Source organism: Nesoenas mayeri (genome assembly GCF_963082525.1).
Source record: "Nesoenas mayeri genome assembly, chromosome: 12".
In the NCBI taxonomy this organism is placed as follows: domain Eukaryota; kingdom Metazoa; phylum Chordata; class Aves; order Columbiformes; family Columbidae; genus Nesoenas; species Nesoenas mayeri.
In genome coordinates this window covers 19,787,836-19,796,253 of record NC_137547.1, presented here as the reverse complement: position 1 = coordinate 19,796,253, position 8,418 = coordinate 19,787,836, and positions in this window count along the sequence as shown.

Here is an 8,418-nt window from a genome sequence, read left to right as displayed (position 1 = left end):
AATTCAGAGTTTTTATTAATAGGAATATTGATATATTAATTGATAATAGGTTTTTATGGTTGACAATAATTATTTTTGCTTTTAAAAACCCCAAAAGAAATAGTTCCCTAAAAGGTTCATTTTCTGGTATCCTCCTTTAATATGCAGGGTGTTAAAAAAGATGAACCCAGTTTCAAAGCAGTGTATTTCACAATAGCAAAGCGTTACAATTACACAGAAATTTACACATGGTTTAATGAGTTACCGAGTCTTAGCAAGCTTTTATAAATGCCATGCCCTTTCAAGTGGTAAGAGTTTCATTTATGGGCAGTTCGTGGCTGCGGAAACAGTGATTTCAAATTGGGTCCATGTTTTTAAGACACCCTGTATTCCTGTAGCTTCATGATTACCCAACAAGACACAGCACTATTGATCTCATATGCTTGGTTGAGTTGTAGATTATGATGTACTGAAGAAAAATTCTGCTTCTGAGACATTTTGCTTTATCCTGGAAAGCATTTCAGAAGCCAAATATATTGATTCACAACATAATATAAAAGAGAAATGGAGACTTCTCTTTGTTTGTTTGTTTGCTTCTTTCAGGAGACAATGTTCCGGTCTCTTGTACTCTCATAATAGCACAGTTCAGGTGAAAAATACATTATTTAAGGACTTCACCCCTACTTTATCCATTTTAATACTATTAAATGATAATAATAAAAAATAATTTTCACTTAAATTAAAACAAACAAAACCCCACAAACAACAAACCATCAACAACAACACATTTACTTCATAACCTTCCAAAAGAATTCTTTGGATTCAGAAATACCGTAGAACTCACTTTCCCAAACTTCATTACATTACCCAAAGCATGAGGTCTCACCCGACCACTACTGTGGACAATAACTCTTTCACAGATAAGTTACCCATTTCATCCTACATTTAGATTTCAAAACTGTTCCTCTTACTTTAACATTATACAATTTTAGAAAACTTATGTATATTTCATCTTAGGTTCTCAAAATACACTTAAAAATTGCATTTCGTTTCAGAATCATCACTTCCCAGATAAGATATTCCTAAACATCAGAATATATATTTATAAATAAAAATAAATGGATGAAGTAACTTGATTTTAGCTCCGGAAGCATTCAAATGTAGAAAAAAAAAAAACCCACCACTTTTGTTATACATAATAAAGCTCCGTGATGAGGAGATAATTAGTAGTAGATGCAAATCCCTACAAGTTTGATTCACATACATCAACTCAGACATAGTTGAAGGGCTAATTCTGCTTATGTGGCAAGCAAACCTTTTTTTTCTGTTTAGAGGATCTTAAATCTGATTCTGACTATAGCCCTGAAGTGCCAATCAGTGGGATTTTTCATAACAAGTCAATACGGATGGCAAGTACAAGAGACAAGCATATGGATTCAATGTTCTGAGTGTTTCTCCTTATCCGCACTTAACTCTGGTTTGTTTCCGTTTGGTTGGTGTGGTTGGTTTGTTTTGTTTGTTTTGTTTTTAAACCAACCCCCCACATACCCCTGAATCCTCTGAACGACTTTTTGGGAGTGTGTTTTTTCTCCATTCTAACAATTCAACTCTGTGCTAATATAAAATAACCTTAAAGAGTGATTTGAGCTTTAAGCATTTAATGTTTTACTGTTACAGTCATAACAAAAGAATCTGTTCTCTAACAACTTTAAATAGAAAATATTTATAATAATATCTCATTTACCAAGATACACTACTCAGTGTCCTAGACTATTCATCTTTAACCTCTGTGACGTTTTCACTGAGCTCTCAAACCTCACATCAAAATCACCATCCATTTTAACCTTTTGTTCTGTAATTTATGCTCTAGTATTCTGTCTCATCTTTTTTTCTGTAAATTGAACAAGAGCCTTACATTGCACCTTTCACTTTCATTCCAACTGTGAAAATGAAGATTCTGCTATTGGATAAGCCTCTAGCAAAACTCAGGAGACATTTAGGCTGTGCTCAGAGGAGAAGTATCATGAATTAAGATGTACTAGACAAGGAAAAGGTAGTTACACAAATTCCTTTCACCTGTTAATTACAAAAAAAAAAATCTGATGATAAATCATAGCAGTTGTCTACTCATTAGGAGCCACCAGTGAACTGACACCCCAATGGAAATCAACAGCAAAATTTCAGTTAGGTCATGAATTCACCTCATATCTTTGCACTCTTCACAAAATCTAAATAAACCAGATGTGCCTGTGGAAAATCTGAAGGAAATAAGTTCCCCAAATCTGCCATTACCAAGAGGGTATAGGGCACTGAAGAAATAAGACAGAGTAGCCCTGGCCCAATATGCTGATTATCCACCCCAGGAGCATTTAGGGCATTGTCACACAGGTAACAGGCCAACCCAGTCAGGGCTCCATCACCGCCCCGGCTGCACCACCAGCTTTGCACATCTTTGCACCTGTGAGATTCCACCTGTGCTGTGCAGCTTAACTGCCTCCAGATACAGGCATATTCCCAACAGCAGTTCAGCCTTGTGCAGAGATCAGCCAGGGACCTGTGCACTGCTAGGATCCCACTTGGTTCTTAGCTACTTCATGACTTTTTCACCGACTTAACAGACAGAGGTGAATGTTATCCGTAATGACAACTTCCTACGTTGATAGAATAGCAGAAAACATTTAAGGAGGTCTCTCTTTCCATATTAACTCTCCTTTAATGTTATATTACAATATTGTATTTTGCATAGTAAAATGAAACAGTTTTCAGTATAGACTAAAATATCTCTGAAATGTGAAGAAAATGTATATTCTTACAGATTATAACGAATCTCAAGGTGATTCTATGCGTTACTGCTTAAGCTTTCTGGTTTTGAAACATTGGTTTTCTGAGCTTCATATGCACTTGTTCAACATTTGTCACAAAATAAGTGTAAGCTTTTAGCATCCACATATTTTAGTATAGTCACAGAAAACTTATTTTTGTGTGTTTAAAAGCACATGCTAATTAATGCTAATAAGTAGCAGTCTGAACAAACTCAAGATCTCTTTGGACTTGATATGTCAGACTTTTTCTTGTGCCAACTCCTTTCTATTCTGCTAGAAGAGTGCAGTTGTTCTTTAAAAAATATTTCCTAAAGTGATGTTCTTTTACTTCAAAAATGAAAAGCTTCTTTCAAGAACGTAAGCTCAGAATATATTAAAAATGTCACATTGAATCTTACAGCAACAGATACAGTTACCAGCGGTTTGATGTATATTGTATGTTCCTGAGAAGGTCTGAAGGACATGAAGGACATTTGGACAACAATCTACAAATGGGACTGGGTGTCAGGAATGCTTAAGGGTTAAGCTACATGAAATGCCAGGTGATACTAACACTCAACTGCAGTCAGCATATGGAACCTGATTTCACAGGATTGCAGTGTTACCCAAGTACTTTAAAAACAGGTAGAAATACAGCAATTTTGTGATTTCTTTAAATTTGGGGAAAGCTGCTTACATTGCTGTTAATTGAGCTTCTATAGCTCATGGCATGTACCTCTTTGATTTGACCATGTTAAGACGTCTCATAATCTTTTCTAACTTTTCCCTTGCTGTATGATTATTCAGCTCCTCTCATTGCATTGTGTAATAAAAGCTTTGACAGTGCTGGGTTATGTTATTTTACAGTATTTCTTCTCATCCCATTGAATATACTAACAGTCAAATCATACCACTTGACATAAATTTACCTAGTCAAATGGTTCATTGACAATTCCATTGCTTCAGCTAAATAAATCAAAACATTTAAGAAAACATAAGAGTTCTTTTTTCTTTAGGCAGTGTTACTTTGGAGGAAGGAAAGGCCTTTTGTTATAATGGTTAAACAAGCAGTATCTGAACTGCTCTGTTTGTTTAGCACAGATGCAGAGAAAGAGGCAGATGGGCAACGCGACCACTCTGCACCCACGATGCTACTGTGGAAGCTACAGCAGGAGGTTCTTGGTCCCAATGGTTATGTGGCCATGGCAAGTGCAAATGACCCAATGGATCACTGAATGGAAAAGTGCAGAAACACATGCTGTACACCGAATAGCTTAAAATTTCAGAAATTGCCACACCTATAAATGGTCTTGCTGGAGGAAAGAAGTGAATATGAGTATTGGAATAATTAAACGCATTCCCTAAGTAAGCAGAAGTGTATTTTCCCTCTGCCCTGTTTTAGAACAGTTCAGTGCCACCAATTTGCTCAGTGCCACCAACTGCACTCTGAGAAGGCAACACTTGAGTGAATTACACACTGCATCCAGAAGGGACAACAGTGACATGAGTCACACAGAGATGCACAAAGACAATGAATAAACTTCACATTATTTTAAAAAGAAAGGTTACCAAAATCACAAATCACTGTCAGCTAGAAAAGGCTTCAAGAATGGTTCTGGATTCACCAGATAAACTTACTTTAATTATACTTGCAACTTGTCATAATTTTCTGTGTTATTTATCTGAAATCAATGTACTTGCCATAACGCATTAAGAGCTACATCCTCAAAGGAAACATCACGACGTTAACCACTACATCACCTAATTCTTCAGCAAATCCACAGCATCTGGGTAGATGGCTAGGCTGCTATCCAAATAACAGGAAGACAGGCATCTAAGAACAAAATCTACAGAAGCCTTTCATTAGAAGAGTGCAGACACAGTAAATATAGTAACATGAAATCTTAAGGAAATAAAAATGAAGGCATCACGCAGTAACAGAGAAAAATCTCTCTTCCCTATCTTTTGTGAGATCAATCCAGTAAGCAGAATCTGAGAAAGTTTCCTAGACCAGATAATCAAGGGGATGCTCATTTTGCAGTTCTAAATGGGACTTAGGCACTTATGTCTCACTCTGTCAACACTTCGCAAGTGCTGGGTATGAACAGTAGCAAAGCTGTTACACCCAGACAAGTTTCTTGGCAAAAAACACAGACTCGTCCAGAAAACAACTGAAAGGACGCACAAGGGAAAGAGTCGCAAAGGATTTGTAATTTGGCCTTAGATACCTAAAAGAGAAACTGTGTTGTGCAATCAAAGCTGCAAAAAGAACTGAGCAAATTAAACTAAGCTAATCGTCATGCTGGGTCAACTAGACTATGACCAATATCCAAGTTAGCCAATTTCAAGCTGACTCAGAAATCTCTGTTCTGCTGTCACTGCACTGTAAACAGCCCCTGGAGGCCCCTTGCTTTTGTAGCCTCAAACACCAAACACATAAGCAATAAAATTTCTAGGTAAACTAGAAGCAACAGTATAGCCAGATCCCATTTTCTATATTTATGAGTTTCTATATTTATAAGTTGGTCCTTAGACATTCCAAAATAGTTATCTCAAATTTGAGCAGCATAGGCAACACTTTGAGAGCTCATTGTTTAGGCTGGATCAACAGTTACGTTTAGAAACATCAAAGGAATACTAAATTATTGATTCTTAATTAATTTAACTCAAGGGATACGTAGAATTTAGCTAGAATTTTCTTTTAATTTACTTTAAACAATGGGCTTAAAAGGACCTAGATGTGAAGGTGAAGAGAAACATTCATTCGTGGATTTCTTTACAAATAATTTTTGAACAAAACGGCATGTTAGAAAGTAGTTTTCACAATAATATTCTCTGAGATGGTTACCATGTGAACTACAGCATCTACTCTGTTTTCAGAAGCCAAGGAAGTCTGAAAGTTTTCAAACCTTTGGCCTAAACGTGACAAGTATTGCAACATTTCTTGCTTCTTGTTCAAGGAAATCTCCCTGGAAAATAAACAGTAGAGAAGATAAGCTATTAAGCTGGGTCCCTGATGCTGCTAGCTCTTTCATCAGGTCTTATATCTGTTAACCTTTCATAAATGTCAGTCTGAAAAGAAGAAGTTTCAACTACATCCCAGTGCCAAAAATTCCCATACTCATTCTGCAAGATCACAGGCTTCAAACACAGCTGCATGACTCCCACAAAGAACAGAGGTATGTAGAAAGAATAAGTAGTACTATACTGTATCTTCATTTCCCAAAATAAAAGCTAGGTGGAAAGTTGCTTTGTCTTTTGCAGGTATAATATTATAATTATTGAAACTGCATGAGGAACTGAGTTTTCATTCAACGACAAAAGGAAAAAGTGTCCTACAAATAACAAAAGCTAGTTCAAATCTACTAAAATCACTGTCATCTTCTTTCTCTCAAAATTTGCTTATTGATTTTAATCTATCTTAGCTGCAATAAACTTCATAAAACTCCTACAAAATAAAAACTTTGCACATGCCTTGTGATGAAGCTACTGCAGTTACTTTTTTATTATTAGTGTAATTTGTAAGTTGAAATGCAGAGACTATGAACATTTTCATTATTTATTACAAAGTAAAGATGGTTTTGATGAACTGTTAGTTCCCCACACTTGTTACTAGTTACCTGCTCTCAGAAATAGTCTGCCTCACTCATCAGTAAGAACTTTTTAGTGTCTATGGACTACAGTAAAACAACTATCATTTACAATTAAGCTTATATCCTTCCTATCCCTTCAGTAATAAAAGCAACTTTCTCCTCTTCCTTCAGGAACAGCAAAAACTACTCACGCTGAAGGCCCCTCTGAACTGTCATGTTCATAGAAGCACAATAGCACAGGTAACAACTAAATCATAATCTGCATGTAAACAGGTCAACACTCCCCAGTTTGGAACTTCGGAAAAGAGAAGAGAACATGAGATAAGAACATGGCTTTCCACCTCAAAGTCGTGGCAGGAATTAGATACTTGATTACTCAAAGATAAGAAGAAGGTGTATCAGACATTTTAATCCCCAATGAAATTTCAAAATTGTAGTTTTATATCCTTCCCACTTAGAGCAGGCACATGAGCTTTCTCTAGGTTATCGTGTCTGCAATGTACTTAACAGAACACTAGCATCAGGGTCCATTCTGGGTTGAATTGTAACAAATTAAACTTAATATTCAGGAAACTCAAATGGCTAGAAGAACACATGTCTGAGGGTCAGCAAGAAGTTTTCTCTCTGCCTCTCCTCCCTGATCCCTTTATAAGTCTTTTAAAGGATCAAGATAATAGAAATGGTCTTCTGTTTTCAGGGCTGATAAATCCATGTGGTTTAAATTCAATTCCTTGAGGAGTTGAACACCAGGAGGAGTCAACACCAAAATGACACGATTCTTGATTTTTTTTTCTTAAAAAGCGAAGTAAGGAGTCCATTCCTATATCACCCTGGATTTCTAACACTGTCATTACCTCCTCTCCTGCAAAACTGAAAAAGTTAGAAAGGACAATGTAGAGACTTGAAATGGAGATTTAATACCTAAATGTTACTGTGGCTTACCTACAGAGTTAATGGTAGGTGTATACAACTCTCTGCTATTCAATATCTTAGAGATAAAATAAAGATGTCTTGAAATTTCCTGAGCTCCAGCTCCTCACAGCCTTACAGCTTTCATCACAGTTTGAGGATTTTGTTTCTTTCGTGTGGATATCACCTGCTCTAAGTTGCTCTCAGAAAATAATATCCACCAGGAAATCATTCCTTGGGCAGCAATTTACCCTAATAACAGTTCTGCTTTGCACATTCTTTTCGCTGATCAGGTTTTGCTGTGTCACCCAAGTGCAACAGTACCAAGAGTAGCAGAGCTCACCTTGAACACTGAGAACAGTCTAAAATTGATTTTGTTGGTTATTACAATGGCGGCTGGAGCTGACCTCACGTCCAGCACTGAGCAAAGTGTAATTTTTGCACACAGTGTTGAATTTGTCCTCGTTATGGGATTCTACTGCTTTGTAGGAATCAATGACATTTGAAAATGACAGTCCTGTGTTACCACAAAAGCAGGACAGTTTGGTTTTATAACATAGATGGTAATAGCGTATTCCTGCTGCTTATGCAACCAGATCATGTCCTGCAACATCCCTGACTGCATGGAGTGACTTGTAATAGTCACAGCCCAGAAATCCCCGTATGCGTGTATTCATGGCAGCACATCCATGAGAAGTCCTAAGGAGCTGACTAGAGCAGCTCAACAGCTTTAGGCAACAGGACAGTGCATGTAAGCAAATGAGGATTCATAAGAGAAAGTGTTGGGATAGTCAAAAGTTATTAGTGCCTTATCATTATTAAAATCACTATTTACTGGACACAAAGTCGTACCCTAACAAATGATAGCTCTCCCTGAAAAGTTTACCACTGAAAACTAATTTTTGTAAAAGAAGATGAAGCAAGTGGTCTGTCAAGCAGGCAAATTGGGAGAGAGAAGATAAGATTAATCTTGATAAGAACAGGTTATGATAAAAGTGAACATAGTGCTTAACTTAGCAATTCTGAGATGCCTGTAGATAGGTAGACAAACAGCGGTCTGAGGCCAGGGATCTTTTTTTCATACAGTGAGATAAATCTCCATGTATTTGTTCAATATCCTAAAAAACGCAAACGTC